Source organism: Lygodium microphyllum, chromosome 8 (genome assembly GCF_053477565.2).
Source record: "Lygodium microphyllum isolate KBCC chromosome 8, Lygodium_microphyllum_v1.1.10, whole genome shotgun sequence".
In the NCBI taxonomy this organism is placed as follows: Eukaryota; Viridiplantae; Streptophyta; class Polypodiopsida; order Schizaeales; family Lygodiaceae; genus Lygodium; species Lygodium microphyllum.
In genome coordinates, this window is record NC_141142.1 from 123,101,581 (window position 1) to 123,121,685 (window position 20,105).

Consider the following 20,105-nt stretch of genomic DNA (forward strand, 5'->3'; position numbering starts at 1 on the left):
TTGTTCTCCATTAGATGTAGTTTATTACCTTTAGAAGGTTCATCCTTGTTGCAATACAAGTATATTGAGTTGTCTAAGTAACCTAAAACACAAAGGATTCATATGGGCATGGCTCAGTCGATATGATAGGTATCCCAAGTGCCAAGGGCAATAAGATTTCGACCTAGTTTTACACTTGTTGCCAAGTCTAAAACCGCAAACCCAAAGATCTTACACACGTTCACAAAATGTCGAATAAATTGGATGTTCATGCATAAAATGATCTAAGGTTTTATCCTAAGGATCATTCGTTCAAATGATGAAACTCCGACGGAGTTGCAAATTTCTTAGACCATGGGCCAACATAATTAGGAATGGGTTGGAGGATACCCTAAACCCTGCTACTCGGCTAGAGGTAATTCCGTGGCCGGAGGACGCCATTCAATGGGTGGAATGATCCTGTGGAATGATGCAACGCATGTGCAAAAAGGTTGCAACATCGTATAGACTCGAGATTTGTCCACAAGAGAGTTTTGTCATCTCTCGAAATGAGGTTGGCAAGTTATTGAAAGAATTTAACTTACAAGAGGATGAGTAATCATCCTGTTACTCACTTCTCTTGGGAAATAATTGCCAAGGAAAAGGAAAGTTAGGTATTTGCCTTGAAGCAAATGACCAGACAATAAACTAAAGCGACATGGTCGCTGGAATCTACCACAACAAGACCTAAAGTACTGGTCGGGTATGACCCTAACCCAAGAATGATAGGAATCTTGCCAAGTTGCAATTGATTCCGGATCGAATGCGGGTTGCATTCGGAGAAAAGGAGTCACTCCTTAACAGTTTGCCAGCTAAACGACCATTGGAAATTGATTGTGCTTGTATCAGTTTGGAAAGCACTGTTTGCATTGTTTGCTCAATGAACTAAAGGACGAAAAATATATCTAAATACTTCAGGTTGAAGCCTGAAGGGAGAGGCAGCTTCAGTTACCCCCGACTGCCTGCCTGACCCTAACCAAGGGGGTTGTTAGCCGCGCCGGGAACGTGGACCGAACCCGCCGCGAGAGGTCTCTCCGTTGAGTTCTACTTGGAGCAGGAGGACGCTTGGGTGCCAGAGGGGGCTCTGGCCGTAAATCCCTCGCCTTCCGGGCCCTGCACAAGAGGCTAACGTGACTCGGGATTGGATCTCGAGGCCCGCATACTAGTCTACGGGCGGAAACTTGGATTAGTGATCCCTGGTGGATTACTGGATAGCCTTCGAGCGGATTATGAATACGCCTACAGGCGGGAACTCCTTGTATTTCAAAGATAAAAGGATAAAATGATAATAAAGAAGTTGTTTGGCATTGTTTTCTTTATGTCGTGTGATAAGATTACGTGAAGGAACCAGTGCATAAGAGGGTTAATTCAAAGAAGCTGTTTGTATATGTCAAACTAATGTGGTAGGTAATTACATAACTAAAACCAACCGAGGAAAGTGCGGAGGATGGACCATGGGTCCGTCCTATGGATGGGTGGTCCCGGTTAGCCGGGAACTTTTCTCAAAGTCTTCGACGAACAGAAGGATGATCAACGTCACCGAGACAAGTAAGGAGAACGATGACTTGGAATTACCGATTACCCGATTCACGCTGTTTTAGGGGAACGGAATGGGCTATGCCTTTTGGCAGAGAGGTCGAGCCTTGCATCCCTCTCGTTTCCCATTCTCCTTGAACCAAGTGCAGCGTGAATCCGCTTCAGACCAAGCGTTTCTGCGTAAAGTAGTTCGATCAGGTCTGATGCTAGTCGCTGTTAGTAAATGACCAAACAATTCTGGTCGATCCTAAGTGGGAACGGCCAGGACACTTCCGTTACGTGGCAGACGCGGAAAGTCCTAGATTGCAAAACCCGCAACATTCCATGGGAGTACCGGGTGGAGTTTTCTAGACAACCTTTCCGATGGGCTGCTAAGACGTGTTCTAGAGGGTTCTAGTGGACACGTTACATCTTCATAATTAGTTTTTGGTTTCTGGTGGGGATTATGGCAATCATGGGTAGCCCCTTGATAATTGTGGATAGGAATCTCAATCACATGTGAGATGTTTTTTGTTGTGAACTCTAACAAGTATGATTTTTTCTTACTTTCTTATTTTCCTTAGTTGGTAGGCTAGCTTTTCAAGGTTCCAAAAGTAACAAGCATGCATAATTGGTGTCTAGCCATGAGAAAGTAGGTCATGGGTTGCCATGTTGCAATCTTTGGCACATAGGATAATTGTGGACTAGGCATGGCCTAAATGGAGAGATGTTGATGCGTATGTCCTTGTGGAATTTCTTCTAGTAGGCTTATTCTATGATATCCCTAAGGTAGTCTTAAATCAAGAGCGGGTAAAGAACCATGCATGCATTTTTGAACTCCTACTCAAAAGGTATTCATATGTTGGTCTTTTGAATCAATAGATTGGAGATCTTGGAGTAGTAGGCTCAATGGGTAGAGTAGGCTAAATGGGGTGGACTGCTCTAGTTCATGTGCACAATGAGTAATTCAAGAACAAGTAGATAGATAGACTAACTAAAGTAAGTCCAAGTCCAGGGTAGACAAGAAGACACTTGACTCAACCAAGTGTGGATAGACTACATGATTAGCCTCTATTTGGAGTTGTGAGCAAGTCCAAGTTTGGATAAATTCACAAATTAACTCTCTAGTACATAGTTTATCACCAGCATCTAAAAGAAAATGAATCATAAAGCATGACCAATCAAATGCAAGAAATTAATGAGTCTTCATGCATAACATTGCTCACACAAGATTGACTTCATTTATCCAATATCTCATATAGATCAAGAATCTCCAATGATCATTATGCCAAAGGCTTATGCTACATTGTAAGGGTGGATGGACCATGCATTTGCATCTTGTTCTAAAAAATTTCTCATAACTTTCATGGATGGCATTCGGACAATTCATTGCTATAATTTGGAGATGGCATTTCAAAAGCATTGAGTCAAGTGGGCATCTAAATTTGAAGAAGTCTAAGATTTTGGGCCATTTAATATTAGGAAATAACATTTAAGCTCATGTAGAAGATGTTAAAGCATTGCTTCTAATAAGTCCTCCTCATACAACTAAGGAGTTGGCATCACTTGTTCACAAATTCAAGTATTTGTGTAGATTTGTATGGATGCTTGGTTAGTATTTGTAGTGTTACATACACTGTAGAGATTCAGAGAGGCAGAGATAAAGTGAGGGGAGCAAGCATGCTCTCATCTTCTTCATTCATTCATACTTACTTAACCACACACATAGAGTAAGTGTATACAATAGTACTAAGGTCCGTAGGACCATTCACACTGGGTCTAAGACCACTGACTTATTTAATGTCCCACACTTGTTGATACAGCTGGACAAGACTAATGTCGATCATACATACTAACAGGAGAATAGTATGAGCTTGATATTCTAACACTCCCCCTCAAGCTCAAATCATCTGATGAAATCCAAGTAGCTGTCTAAAACTACTAAACTTATCTTTACCCAAAGACTTGGCAAAGATATATGCAACCTGTTCATCAGTCTCTTCACATGCATAAGATCTACTCTCCCTGCAAGAACCATCTCTCTAATAAAATGATAGTGTACCTCTATGTGTTTTGTCCTGGCATGTTATACTGGATTCGTTTGCCAGGAGTACACTACTGAGATTGTCACATAATAAGGTCACTAGAGCACCCACCTGAATATCCAAATCAGCCACATAAACTTGAGCAGCCATGAAATCTCACATGTTGCCAATGCAGCATCCCTGTACGCTGCCTCAGTACTAGATAATGAAACTGTTGGTTGCTTCTTGATGTTCCAGCTGATCATGCCACTTCCAAGACCAAAAGCATAACCACTTGTAGATTTTCAATCATATGAGCATCTTGCCCAATCTGCATCTGTGTATCCAACTAGTTTCAAGGGCTTATCTCTCATATAGAACAACCCATAATCTATAGTGAACTTAACATATCTCATAATCCGCCTAATAGCATCCAAATGTGGCTTCCTGGGCTTCTGCATAAACTGACTTATGAGCCCAACTGCATAACTCAAATCCGGCCTAGTGATGGTCAAGTAGATCAGACTTCCAACCATCTACCTGTACATAGTCACATCCTGAATTCTAGCTCCAGTGCTAATGTCCAGCTTGACATTCTGATCAAGGGGTGTATCCAATGGTTTGCATTCAGCCATGCCATACTTCTTCAGCATTTCCATGGCATAATGTTTCTGCATCAGCCATAAACCATTTTTAGCCTTGATTACCTCAATACCCAAAAAGTACTTCAATTCACCTAGATCTTTCATGTCAAATTCATATTTGAGCATCTTCATTACATGCTGTATGCCCAAGTCATCATCACTAGTGATTATCAAATCATCAACATATATGACCAACACTACTAAGCCACTGTTAGTCTTCTTTGTAAATAGGCTGTGAACAGCCCTACCAACAGTAAATTCCAACCTTTGCAAGTAGTTATTGATCCTAGCATGCCAAGCTCTCGGAGCCCGTACAGTGCCTTTTTCAACTTGCATACATAATGCTGAAAATCAGGGTGAACATACCCTTCTGGCTGAACCATATAGACATCCTCTGCTAAGTCATTGTTAATAAATGCATTCTTAATGTCCATCTTTTGTAATTTCCAACCTCTAGCAGCACCCAAGGCAATCACAGTGCGTATGGTTGCCATCTTGGCAATAGGGCTGAATGTTTCCTCATCATCAAGTCCATACTGTTGGGCATACCCCTTAGCAACCAGCCTGGCTTTGTACCTTTCCACATTGCCATCTGACTTGCATTTGATTTTGTAGACCCATTTACAACCACTGGTCTTTTTTCCTTCAGGTAGTGGCACAAGATCCCATGTCTTATTTTCAGCCAAGGCATTCATTTCTTCATCCATGGCTGCACACCAGTTCTCATTTTCCACTGCTTCAGCATATGTACCTGGTTCTTTGATCTCCATCACTTTTGTCATGTAAGCATAATGCTTTGCAGTGTAGCCACTATATGCCAACTTGTCAACAGGGTATCTGACCCTCTGTGAGCATCTAAGCTGTGGTGCACTACTCAATTCCCATCTCTCATGAGGCGGAATGTACCTGCTCTGCCTTGCACAAGGCGTATAGGCAGTCGGAATACCAAGTTCACTGTCTAAAGTGTCAGTAGACTCATATCCAGAAGTCATTATACCAGGTGTCATCATCCCAAATACATCCTCAGTAACTTTCTCTTTTCCTTTGTCCACGACATCATATCTTCCCTTCACTATCATACTAGTGTCAGTGGACGGTGAGCTCCTCAATCTCCCTGTCCATGGGGATGTTGTCTAACTACTAGGTCCTGTCATATCAATGCTCTATTGCATATCAACTGTGGATACATGAGTAGAAGGCATATCAGATGGCATTGTAGCCAGTGATACATACCAAGAACCCATCTCATCAAAAATAACATCCCTGCTCACCAAGGTCTCCCTGGTAGAGGGATCATAGCACTTGTATGCCTTCTTCTCCTGTGAATATCCAATGAAAATACACTTATGCGCTTTTGCATCCATCTTCTTCCTTTTTTCATCTGGAATATGCACATAAGCAAGATAGCCAAAGACTTTCATGTGACTTACATCCTGCTTATAGCCATACAGCTTCTCAAACAGTGTCATCTCATGAATAGCTGCAGTGGGAGTCTGATTCAAGATTTACATGGCTATCATAACAGCCTCAGCCCAATAATAGAGTAGCATCTTCTTCTCATTCATCATGGCACGAGCAGCTTCCATCAAAACCCTATTCTTTCTTTCAGCTACCCCATTCTGCTGAGGAGTGTAGCTGTAGGTAAGCTGCCTGCGTATGCCATTTTGGGCCAAAAAGTTGTCAAACTCATTTGATACATACTCCCCACTGCTATCTGATCTCAAGCAAGAGATATAACAGTCAAATTCCTTTTCAACCTGCTTTTTAAACTGCTGAAAAATAGCAAACACCTCATCCTTTGTCTTCAAAATGTAAACCCAAGTATAGTGAGTGTAATCATCAATGAATGTAACATAATACTTCGAGCCTCCCATGGATGCATTATGGGCTAGCCCCCAAACATCAGAGTGCACTAATTGCAATGGACGTGTACTCTGCCTTACATGCCTGACAAATGGCAACCTTGATTGCTTACCAAACTGGCAAGGATCACATACATGACCAATATCTGAATATTGGAACTTGGGTAAACCTATAACAAGATGTTTTTTTTGCATAATTTACAGCCTTTGCAAATTTACATGCCCCACTCTCTTGTGCCAAATTTCCAAGTCTCTGACAGTGCCAAAACCATGGGCAAACATAGCTGAATTAAGCTCTGGCAAGGTAGCATCAAGAGTAAACATTCTGTCATTCTTGTGACCACGAGCTATCAACTTGTATCCATTGCCAAACTCTTTAATAAAGCAACCATGCTTGTTGAATCTAACCTACAAGTTTTGCTCCGGCCGCTGTCGTGTTGTTGCGCATCCGAGTCGTATACACCTCCATTTCTTTTGTTGTGCATTTGTGTTAATTTCTGCGTGTGATTCATTGTTTGTGTGATGCATTTTAATAATCCCACATCCAATGTACATATTCCCTTAGTGCATGCGCATGATTTTGTTTGGATGCATGATGTACGTGTATTAGAAAAATATGAAAAATTGATGCCAAAGGATCTTTGTCCTACTGCTATTTGTTCTAGCTCTATGTGCAATGACAGTCTTTAAGATCATCACATGCTATACATCTCGGTATGAAGGTCAAAAACCAGGAACTTCAGGGATGAGGAAAAAGGTTACTATTTTCAAACAACCAAATGAAGTCACTTTTGTTTCTGCAGTCAAAGTTTGCTCCAACATGACAGCCTTGGTGCAAGTGTTTTGAAGATATGCTACAAGAAGGACATTTAAAGGAGGAAGCAGAGTTGCTGCAAGATATGCCTCTTGAAAATAATCTTGTTGCTTGGATGTCAATGTTAAATTAATGCAAAAGGAATGGTGACATATTGCTAGCACAGCAATGCTTTGACAAAAATTATGCTCATATCAGACCTTTATAAAAGTGCTGGAATGCGGGAAGAAGCTAATGAGATACAGAAGATGTGACAATGTTCCATGAGATTACATAAGAAGCTAGGAGAAGCTTTTGTTGGAATTGACCACAGACTCTATGGTTTTGTGGCAGGAGACAAAAGCTGCATGGATTCTCGAGACATATACACAAAAATCAAGAGATTGGAGTCTCAGATAAATGAGGAAGGTCGCTTGCCTAATTTTGACATGTGAACAAGAAAAAGAAAAACTAAAAACAGAGGAGAAAAGGAAGGGAAAAGGAAAAGACTAATTTGGGGAGAGAATTGGAATAGCGGAGGGAGGGAAGAACTGACGCCATGGAGGAAGCTGTCGGTTCAAAATTGGAAGGAATGATGAGAAGAATAGTGAAGAAAGATAAAAAAAGATCCCAAATGAGAATGGCGGCAGTCTGTCTCTCACAATGGCAGGTTCTGTACATAACTTCTCTCTGGAAGATGGCATTGCTTTGGTCATGAATCATTACAATTCACGCAGGTCTAGTGAAATACTGAGAAGGGCAATCAATCGATATTATACCCCCTGGTGTTGATGCCAAAGGAAAGCCTCACTGATTTCTGGCGGATTCAGCAGAGGACACCTTCAAGCGCTCAGACAAAGCAATGGACAGAGGCGACAGTAGCTCTTCCTGGCTATGGCGATGGTGGGTGCTGCTGTAAGGGGTGTCTCGACGTCTCTATTGCAGCAGCCTCAACAGCATCAGGACGACAGTCTTGTCACGAAGAGCTCGTGGCTGGTCTTCCATCGGTCCTCGTCATCCTCATTTTCTTCCTCCGGTAGAGTTCTCTCTCTGTGGGGGCTACCAGTAGCAGCAAGAATGACGTCGGTGTAGTCTACCTACCCCTCTCAGGGCTGTCTTTGCAGCGCCCTCTGCCCTCCAGCAACAGCAAGACGGTGGATTTGCTGAAGCAGCAAATCCAAGTACAGCGTTCATGTAACAAATGCCAAGTTCATGCTGGATGAGGAGGAGCACTTCCAGGAACTGATGAAGGAGAACTGAAGCTCTTCAACGAGGAGGAATATTGCAGCTCTTTACTTTGTCTTTTGTCATAAGGAATTGAAATCGACTGACTGAAATCTTGAATGGACCAGAATTGTGTGTAAAGGGGCAATTCGATGAACAGGGGACAGTAATGGATTGCTTCTGGTCAAGGAAGAGAAGATCGATTCATTTTGTTTTTGTCTGTGGCTACGCTGTTGCGTCTGCATCATCTCTCTGTATACAATAGCATTGATAGAGATGGCATCCTCGAGCTCTTCCTGTACGTTCAACTTCTCCAGCCCTAGGGAAAGTCCCACGGTTAGATCTTCCTGGTTCTGCCCATGTTTCTGTTGATCAGCAGACCATCCTCGCCCCTGACCTTTACTTCAATTAGCACATCGTCATCCACGGCAACTTCTAAGCTCTTAGCCCAGACTTTTACATGATTCCTTCGTCCTCAGCTGTCAGATCTTCACCCTTTCCAGAAACTAAAGCTTTCACTGTGCGTGTATGGAAGAAGAGTTTGGGAGTTTGGAAAAGAGTTCGAAAGGATTGTATAGCTTCACTCTGATGTCTTGTTATGGGTATAGTATTACAGTGATTAAGATAGTGCAGAGTGAAGACACCTCAGGCTGATCTTTCGTGATCTGATGTGATGCTATATGTGCATACTAGACAATACTCTGGGTGGAACTATGTCGTGTCCTAAAGCTGACAGTACACTGTTCACCAGTGGGAGAATTAATCAACCAAACAGTGCATGCCTTCATTCAGTCAGTCTTGAACATTGGTAGAAGGAAAGAAGACAACAATGTTGCTGTTTGCGTTGCTAAGGAAGAAAGTTTGATGCTTTTGATGGTGCTTTAAGCTCCATAGTAGCTTTGCAGAACAGGCTTCTTCAAGTGTGCTGGATACTGATCCTGATTACTATGCTCATTCTGACCATTATCATTCTGAGTTTCAAGTAACTCACTTGACCTGAAATATAATGTATTTTGGCATCAACAATTCAAATTTTCTTCTTGGTAGTCTCTTCCATTGCTGCATCTAGAACCCCGTGTTCTGCAGCCCTTGCGTGAACTCTATGACATTTTTGGTGAACCCGACGTGAAAGTGCTGCGTCATCAGCAAGATGGGAGACTCGCAAGAAGAGATGAGAGATGATAATGTCATGAAGAACCTGTTTCAGTCATTTACCATGTATATGCAGCAGCAAGCTCATGCAAAACGGGACAGTGATGCTATGGATGCTTTGAAAGCTGTCCAACAGGAGATGAAGCAGTTTAATGGCCAGCAAGTGTCAACTTACCTGCATTTGTATGAAGAAAAGATGAAGTTTTTTGGGGTTTCTCAAGATGTTTGGAGCCGCTACTTCTTTCGGATCGTGGTGCTCGCTCTTGAAGGTCGAATTGCAGAAATTCAAGAGGCACATGCAGGTTGGGCTGAATTTAAAAAGGCATTAAAAGATGAATATTTCCTGGAGGATACAGGTCTTATGAATCGCAGGAATTTTTTAGCATGGGTTTCTATGCCTAATAAGGGACTTTCTGTTACCGCTCTTCTGCGAGAGTTTGAAAGCCGTTATGATCAGTTGGATGGGACTGAACAGCAAGCTTTGGAGATGCAGAAAGTGGAGTTATTTTTGCAAGCTGCAGATGCTGATTTACAGGAAAAGTTGGATGATCTTTTGGAAGATCAAGCTACTGATTCAGGTTTAAAGACTGAGTGGAGACATGTCATTGATGCTGTGAATGCTCTTGTCAAGAAGCAGCGCAGGAGAGTAAGATTGCATCGAAATATAGGATCAGTTCCTGAAAAATCCTTGGAGACTTCTTCTTCTACCCCTGCTGCAACTTCTTTGCCTAAGCCTACTCCTCCTGTTGTGAATTCACCAGTTCCTGCTGCTCAAGTGCCCTTATCTGTAGATGATGTTATTAAAGGCTTGGCGGATTTGACGATTGAAGCAGTCAAAGCTGAAGTTGGTAAGTTAAAGGAGCAACTTATGTCAGTACCTGCTGTAGCACCTGCTCCAGTGACTACTTTTCCAGCTGGTCAAAGAAAAGGGCGACGATGTATTTGGTGTGATAGTACAGAGCACCAACATTGCAGAGATTGTGATGCTTTTCAGGAAGCATGTAAGAAGAATGTAGTGTTCTGGGGACAAGATGGGAAGATATGGCTGACAGAGACTGGCGCTCCTCTTGACACGAACTTTGGTAAGGGAGGTATGAAGAAGCTTGTTGATGATATGGCTGCGCGATCAGCTTATGTGAGTGTTAGAGGAGATGCTTCAGCTTTTGGAGTCCAGCTTGAGCAGAAATCTGATGGAGACTCTGCTTTATGGTCTTCTGCCTTGGAGATAGCAAGAAGAGGGAAAGTTCAAACTTCTACTATGACTTGTGTGGGCTCTAGCATCCGAGGAGAAACAGGATGGGATTCTCCTGTTGACAGGTATTCTATTTTTGCTTATATGGCTAAAACGCAGGGTTTAGATGCCATGGTTGAAGAAAAGAGAAAAAGAGATGAGGAGGGTCCTAGCTCCTCCAAAAAGACTAGAGGGGGTGACTTTGTTTCACCACCTGTTACAGCTCCACCTATGTCAAATTCTCCAACTCAAACAGGTTCTGATCAACCAATGGGAGACAAGCAGAAAGAAAAGAGGCAACCAAGAAAAGAGCCAGGATTCAAGCTCTTGTCAGACCTTGATATGCAAACGGATATGAGTAAGATTTTTCATGAAAGAATTTTGAATAGTGAAGTCACTTTTACTGTCGGAGAGGCTCTTGGGATTGCTAGAAGAGAAATACAGGATCAGATGCAGGATCTTTTGCGGAGGAAACGACATGCGATGGAAGGACCTGGTTTACAGGGATTGTGGCATGGAGCTCTTGGGGAAGAGCATGATGATGCAGTGATGGTTGAGAATGCTTCTGTTAATCCGCAATTTGAGAAAATAGTGCAGCCTATGCAGTATGAAGATGATGAGACCCCTATTCTCATTCATCGCAGCCATTTTTCACGAAGTCATTGGGCTAGAGCAACCACTGAGACAGTGGTAAGGATTGGAGAGAAACAAATTCCCTTGATTGCTTTAGTTGATCATGGTTCTGAGATTAATCTTATTGCTTGAGGTGTTTATGAGAGTGGCAAGTGGCCTATGGATGCAGAGCATGGCTGGCGCATGAGAGCCGCCAACAATACTTCTGGTGATATGTATGCTGCTTGTCCGAGTATCAGAATTTCTATTGGTAATGTTGAAGAGGATTATCATTGCTTTGTTCAGGATTCATGTTCTTATCCGATTATTCTTGGACAACCTTTCATTACAGAAGCAAGAATGGAAACAAAAGTGATGGATGATGGGTCAGCTTATGCGCGGATACGCAGTAAAGATGGTATGCGAGCTGTTCAGTTTATGACTGTTGGGGTAAATCATCCGAGAAACAGGGACTCCTTGCGTGAGGCACCACTACCTGCGAAGGAGTTGGATTTTCATTAGGTACCGCTGTCTTGCGAGACGCCAGTGGTACGGAGCGGAGAAAAGAGGAGATCTCGCCTCCTGGCAGCCAGTCTTTCTCCAATAACTTTGTTGGGTTTACTTCAGATAGTTCAGTAAGTTATCAGAAAATTTCAGATTTACCTAGAGCTGCCAGGCAGTACATTGGTCGTAAGGAGAAAGAGTTGAAGAATGCAGGTATCTTGCAAGCAGAAGAGCATGTGGATGGATTGTATGAAGGGATGTCTTATGCAGATACATTGTTTGAGATAAGAGCAATGCTGAAAACTGATGTATGCAAGGGTTCAAAGATCATACCTGTGCAGACCTTGGATATGTTTCAGGAAATTTCTGGTTTTATGCTGCAAACAGAGTTAGAGGCTGAGAAAACTCAGCAAACTGAATTTATGGCTGATCTTGATCAGCTAATAGAATTGTAGAGGGCTGAATTCATTCAGCCAACAGAGTTGAATGCAGAAAAATTTCTGCATATAGAGTTTCAGGATGCATCTATGCAGTCCAAAGAGCCAAGGGCTGAATTCATTCAGCCAACAGAGTTGAATGCAGAAAAATTTCTGCATACAGAGTTTCAGACTGCATCCATGCAGTCCATAGAACTAAAGGCTGAAATTTTTCAGCCAACAGAGTTGAAAGATGCTGAAAATTTGCAGAAATTGCAGCAAAGGAAAGAGTGCTTGAATGATGCCAAGGTTGACACAAAATATAAAACAGTTGATAAGAAGGTTAAGCCGGTTGCAGGCCCGCTTCCTTCTGATAGTGATGAACAGATTGAAAAAGCTATGAAGCAGCCTATGTTGAGGGATCCTGCAAATATTGGACATAAGTTTACAGCTGAAACTCTTGCAGAATTGAAGATTGGAAATGATGATTTTTTGCTTCCAGTGGAAAAAGAATGTTTTAGAGAGATGCTTGGACGTCATGGTAAGGCATTTGCTTTCTTTCCACATGAAATTGGCTGCATTAGTCCCGAATTGGTTGCACCTATGGTCATCTTCACTGTTCCTCATGTACCATGGAATATACGTCCTATACCTGTGCCTAAAGCACACTTGCCAAAGCTGATAGAGTTGCTGAATGAGAAGATTAAAATGGGGATTTTGGAACCCTCTTCTGCACCCTATTCTAACAGGTGGTTTACTGTACCAAAGAAGAATGGTACTTTGAGATTTATTCAGGATATGCAGCCCGTGAACAAAGTGACAATCAGGAATGTGGGAATAGGTCCAGTTGTGGATGAATTTGCTGAGGCTTTTGCAGGACGAGCCATATATTCTCTAGGAGACTTGTATTCAGGTTATGATCAGTTTCAGCTTGCCTTGGAAAGCAGGGATATTACTACTATGCGGACACCTATTGGTCTTGTGAGGATGTGTACCTTGCCTCAAGGTGCTACAAACTCAGTTGCTCATATGATGAATGCTATGCATAGAGTTCTTCGAGACTATATTCCGCAGTATACCATGCCTTTTCTAGATGATGTGCCTATTAAGGGTTGTGCAGAAGAAGAAAAGAATGAAAGTCTTGATTTGCGTGGATGTAGACAGTTTGTGGCTGATCACTTGATTGCTTGTGAGCAAATTTTGACACGATTAGAGGAGGTAAATTTGACACTTTCAGGGCTGAAATCTGTCTTTGCTGTTAATGAAGTCATCATAGTTGGGCATATGGTTGGATATTATGGCAGAAAACCTTCTCCTGCAAAGGTGGATGCCATAAACAGGATTGCAGAGTATTGCTCGACTACTTCAGAGGTGCGGAGATTTGTGGGAGCTTGTGTATTTTACATGATTTGGATTCCTCATTTTGCTCATATTGCAGATGTTCTCTATCAGCTGCTTCGAAAGGGGCAGAAATTTCATTGGGATGAGAAGCATTCAAAAGCCATGCGTAAGCTCAAGAAGCTATTGCAATCAGCTCCTACTCTACGCAAGGCGGATTATCAGTGTGGACGGCCGATCATGTTGATAGTTGATACTAGCCCTATTGGCATAGGTTGGGCTGTGGGACAGGATGATGCTGATGGAAATAGGTATGCTATCCGCTTTGGAGCTAAAGTTCTTAATGAGCGACAAAGGAGATATCCGCAGATTAAAAGAGAATTGTGGGGAGTAGTCACTGCACTAAAGTGTGACAAAGGATATTTTATTGGAGCTTCAGTTATTGTGGAAACAGATTGTTTGCCTTTGCTTGGCATGATTACTAGTTGCTCGACTCCAGATATAGCGATGCTTCGGTGGATTGCCTATATCAAATCATTGAATCCAGAATTTCGACACATAGCAGGGAAAGATAATCCAGTTGCTGACATGCTTTCTAGAGCGAGATATGAAGATGAGGAGTCAATGCTTGCAGAAGATGATGAGACAGAGTTTGCTGCTTCTGTCCTTATTCATGATTGTCATGTATCTACTGTTGAAGCTTTTATTGAAGAACTTTATGTTGATGAGTGGCTGCAAATTGGATAGTATCTAAGTTCATTGACTTGAAGAGCTGATTGGACAGATGATGAATTCAAGAAAATCAGAAGGAAGGCTTATGGGTATTTCTCGAAAGATGGTTTTCTTTGGAAGCATCCAAGAAAGAGAGGAGGCTTGCCCTTGAGAGTAGTTTGTGATGTAGCGATGCAAATACAGATTATGCGAGAGTTTCATGAGAGCTCATGGGCTGGACATAGAGGTGTGTGGGCTACTTATGAGAAAATCAAAGAAAGATACTGGTGGAAAGGGATGTATAAAGATGTTTCTCACTTTGTGGAGACTTGCAGGGACTGCCAGCTTTACTCTTTAGTGCGACATCGTGATGAGCTGCATCCGACTTATCCACTATGTATGCATTACAAGGGGGTGGTAGACTTGGTTACTTTGCCAGTGGGACTTTGACAGATGAGATATCTTGTCTTGGCTAGGGAGGATCTTACAAACTATGTTGAAGGTAGACCGTTGAGGACGAAGACCACCACTACAGTATGTAAATTCTTGTTGGAAGAAATATTTTGCAGATATGGATGTATAGGCAAGATTACAGCTAATCATGGAGAGCTAGATGCTGATGAAGCTAGAGAATTCTTCTCACGGCTTGGGATTAAATTGGCTCTTACTACTGCCTATAATCCAGAGGGAAATGGCAAAAGTGAAAGAGGACATCCGCCAATAGTTAAAGCATTGGCAAAATCTTGTAGAGGTCGGATTGGAGATTGGCCGAGATTACTACCTTTTGCATTGTGGGCTGATCGTTCTACACATAGTGTGACTACTGGATACATGCCTGCAGAGTTGATGTATGGGCAAAAACCAGTCATGCCTACTGAAATTTGTGCTCTCACTTGGAGTGTTCTTCCGTGGCATGAGAATTTATCAAGGGAAGAGCTGTTAACCCTTCGGATTCGTCAACTAGAGAGAAGGACAGAAGATGTGCAGCTAGCAGTTGATCGCTTGAAGGCAGCCCGTCTCAGAAATAAGGACAGGTTTGATTTAAGGCATCGCTTGAGGCCTAGAGCCATAAAAGAAGGAGATTGGGTTCTAGTCTATGACAGTAGTCTAGAAAATCAGCATAGTAGTATGAGAAAAATGGTTCAAAGATGGTTTGGACCATATGAAGTAAAGCAGGTTTTTGACAATGGTACCTATGAGCTGGCTGAATTAGATGGAACAGTACTGAGGGTACCTATTGCTGGAAAACGAGTCAAGATTTTCAAGAGAAGAGAAGATGAAGAATATGTACTTGAAGCATTGACAGAAGAAGAGCAGGTAGAAGAAAGACAAGCAGAAGAGACAGAAAACATAGATGATGAAGCTGATGGAGAAATAGGTCTACTAGAATCAGAAGATGGACTCGACCTGTTTGTGGAGTTGAATGATCCTGGTTAGTTGGCACATCCGGAGGATGTGCAGATTTAGAGGGGGTGGATGTCGTGTTGCTGCGCATCCGAGTCGTATACACCTCCATTTCTTTTGTTGTGCATTTGTGTTAATTTCTGCGTGTGATTCATTGTTTGTGTGATGCATTTTAATAATCCGCATCCAATGTATATATTCCCTTAGTGCATGCGCATGATTTTGTTTGGATGCATGATGTACGTGTATTAGAAAAATATGAAAAACTGATGCCAAAGGATCTTTGTCCTACTGCTATTTGTTCTAGGTCTATGTGCAATGACAGTCTTTAAGATCACCACATGCTATACATCTCGGTATGAAGGTCAAAAACCAGGAACTTCAGGGATGAGGAAAAAGGTTACTATTTTCAAACAACCAAATGAAGTCACTTTTGTTTCTGCAGTCAAAGTTTGCTCCAACATGACAGCCTTGGTGCAAGTGTTTTGAAGATATGCTACAAGAAGGACATTTAAAGGAGGAAGCAGAGTTGCTGCAAGATATGCCTCTTGCAAATAATCTTGTTGCTTGGATGTCAATGTTAAATTAATGCAAAAGGAATGGTGACATATTGCTAGCACAGCAATGCTTTGACAAAAATTATGCTCATATCAGACCTTTATAAAAGTGCTGGAATGCGGGAAGAAGCTAATGAGATACAGAAGATGTGACAATGTTCCATGAGATTACATAAGAAGCTAGGAGAAGCTTTTGTTGGAATTGACCACAGACTCTATGGTTTTGTGGCAGGAGACAAAAGCTGCATGGATTCTCGAGACATATACACAAAAATCAAGAGATTGGAGTCTCGGATAAATGAGGAAGGTCGCTTGCCTAATTTTGACATGTGAACAAGAAAAAGAAAAACTAAAAACAGAGGAGAAAAGGAAGGGAAAAGGAAAAGACTAATTTGGGGAGAGAATTGGAATAGCGGAGGGAGGGAAGAACTGACGCCATGGAGGAAGCTGTCGGTTCAGAATTGGAAGGAATGATGAGAAGAATAGTGAAGAAAGATAAAAAAAGCTCCCGAATGAGAATGGCGGCAGTCTGTCTCTCACAATGGCAGGTTCTGTACATAACTTCTCTCTGGAAGATGGCATTGCTTTGGTCATGAATCATTACAATTCACGCAGGTCTAGTGAAATACTGAGAAGGGCAATCAATCGATATTATACCCCCTGGTGTTGATGCCAAAGGAAAGCCTCACTGATTTCTGGCGGATTCAGCAGAGGACACCTTCAAGCGCTCAGACAAAGCAATGGACAGAGGCGATAGTAGCTCTTCCTGGCTATGGCGATGGTGGGTGCTGCTGTAAGGGGTGTCTCGACGTCTCTATTGCAGCAGCCTCAACAGCATCAGGACGACAGTCTTGTCACGAAGAGCTCGTGGCTGGTCTTCCATCGGTCCTCGTCATCCTCATTTTCTTCCTCCGGTAGAGTTCTCTCTCTGTGGGGGCTACCAGTAGCAGCAAGAATGACGTCGGTGTAGTCTACCTACCCCTCTCAGGGCTGTCTCTGCAGCGCCCTCTGCCCTCCAGCAACAGCAAGATGGTGGATTTGCTGAAGCAGCAAATCCAAGTACAGCGTTCATGTAACAAATGCCAAGTTCATGTTGGATGAGGAGGAGCACTTCCAGGAACTGATGAAGGAGAACTGAAGCTCTTCAACGAGGAGGAATATTGCAGCTCTTTACTTTGTCTTTTGTCATAAGGAATTGAAATCGACTGACTGAAATCTTGAATGGACCAGAATTGTGTGTAAAGGGGCAATTCGATGAACAGGGGACAGTAATGGATTGCTTCTGGTCAAGGAAGAGAAGATCGATTCATTTTGTTTTTGTCTGTGGCTACGCTATTGCGTCTGCGTCATCTCTCTGTATACAATAGCATTGATAGAGATGGCATCCTCGAGCTCTTCCTGTACGTTCAACTTCTCCAGCCCTAGGGGAAGTCCCACGGTTAGATTTCCTGGTTCTGCCCATGTTTCCGTTGATGAGCAGACCATCCTCGCCCCTGACCTTTACTTCAATGAGCACATCGTCATCCACGGCATCTTCTAAGCTCTTAGCCCGGACTTTTACATGCTTCCTTCGTCCTCAGCTGTCAGATCTTCACCCTTTCCAGAAACTAAAGCTTTCACTGTGCGTGTATGGAAGAAGAGTTTGGGAGTTTGGAAAAGAGTTCGAAAGGATTGTATAGCTTCACTCTGATGTCTTGTTATGGGTATAGTATTACAGTGATTAAGATAGTGCAGAGTGAAGGCACCTCAGGCTGATCTTTCGTGGTCTGATGTGATGCTGTATGTGCATACTAGACAATACTCTGGGTGGAACTATGTCGTGTCCTAAAGCTGACAGTACACTGTTCACCAGTGGGAGAATTAATCAACCAAACAGTGCATGCCTTCATTCAGTCAGTCTTGAACATTGGTAGAAGGAAAGAAGACAACAATGTTGCTGTTTGCATTGCTAAGGAAGAAAGTTTGATGCTTTTGATGGTGCTTTAAGCTCCACAGTAGCTTTGCAGAATAGGCTTCTTCAAGTGTGCTGGATACTGATCCTGATTACTATGCTCATTCTGACCATTATCATTCTGAGTTTCAAGTAACTCACTTGACCTGAAATATAATGTATTTTGGCATCAACAATTCAAATTTTCTTCTTGGTAGTCTCTTCCATTGCTGCATCTAGAACCCCGTGTTCTGCAGCCCTTGCGTGAACTCTATGACACCGCCAACAGACAGTAGGTTCTTCGTAATCGAAGGAACATGTAATACATCATGCAAATTTTTCTTTTTGCCATCATGAACCACAAGAGGCACTTTGCCTTTATGCTCAATGCTATGCTACGTGTCATCACCTGTACAGACATAGCCATTTTTTTCAGCCACCATATCAGTGAACCAATCACCATGAGGAGTCATGTGATTCGATGCCCCGAAATCAATGTACCAAACTGCATCATCAGTGCATTTTTTAGCAACTTTGTCTTTTACATACTACATGGAAAACAATCTATCTCCTGAAGTATCATCTGCCTTACTAGATGTAGCAAAATGCCCATGTTGTTTGCCTTTCTGATTGCCCTGCTTCTTCCAGTAGTCCTTGGCAATATGCCCATACTTCTCGCAGTAATGAAAATCCTTATCCTTGTTCGGATTGTCAGATGGACGCTGCTATTGCCAGGAGTCTCTACCCCTAGGGCTAGATCTCCCCCTGCCTCTAAAGTTTCCACCACTTCTTGCATTCGATACCTACTAGTTGTTATTGCCATAGGATGCATTTTGCTGGCCTCCTCTGCCAAATCCATAGCCTCTACCATAGTTTCCACGGCCGCGTTGATTGGAATAAAAAATTGCATCCTTATTTTTAGAACTACTAGATCCTGTAGCCAAACCAAGCTTAACCTCTTCATGGATAAGCAATGCAACCAGCTCATTGAAATCAGGCATTTCAGCCTGCACAGACACAGAATTGTCAAAAGACTTATACTCATGCCCCAAGCCATTCAAAGCCACAGCAACCATGTCTTCATCTTCAACCTGTGAACCAATAGATGCCAACTGATCTGCAATGGTCTTAACCTCCATGACATAATCCTATATAGATCTGTTCTTCCTCTCCATGTTGTTGAACTTCTGCTTCAACTGTATCTTCTTGCACTTGTGGTTGTGCCATAATACTTGACCAAAATGTCCCATGCATCCTTAGGAGAGCTGCACTTCATTATCTGCATTACCATGGCATTTGAGATACATAAAGAGAGCCACTGCAAGACTCTACGAGGTCTTTGTGTCCGAGCTTGGTGTAATCATCTCTAATAAGCTGTAGGTTGATCTGGGAACTTAGGTTCAGCTTCCGCTCTAGTCACCAACTCCCAATAGCCTTTCCCTATTAAGAAGTTCTCCATGCGGAACTTCCATATGGCATAATTGTTACTATCAAGCTTTTCCCCCACTATCTGGGTTATCTTGTCTGTCCTTTCTGCATTTGCCATGTTCATCTTCTTCATTCATTCATACTCACTTAACCACACACATAGAGTAAGTGTGTACTATAGTACTAAGGTCCGTAGGACCATTCACACTAGGTCTAAGACCACCGACTTATTTAATGTCCCACACTTGCTGATACAGCTGGACAAGACTAATGTCGGTCATACATACTAACATGAGAATAGTATGAGCTTGATATTCTAACATAGACTAGCTCATAGACTTCAAGAATTTAAATGTGATATCCATGCTTTGGAGGATTTTAAGAAGTCCAATAGGGATTCTTTGCACTATACCAAAGTTGGTACCTCCTAGATTAAGAAGTATATAAATATATATTTGGCTTTATAAGTACACTAAGCAATCTTATTATCAAAGGGAATGCATTGCTAGTTATCAAGAAGCTTTTAGGCATTCAAAAAGTCAAGAATGATTATCTTAATGGATGGTAGTATGGAATTACAAAATTGGAATGGTAACTAGACGCAATTAAGTTCAAACATATTAAGTGAGATGAGACCAAGAAGGTTAATGGATTGACATCTTCAAAATGTAGAAATTTGTAGGGCCTTACAAATACATCAAGCTGCATATGCAAGTAGAGAGAACCTAGCTAATTTCAAGTT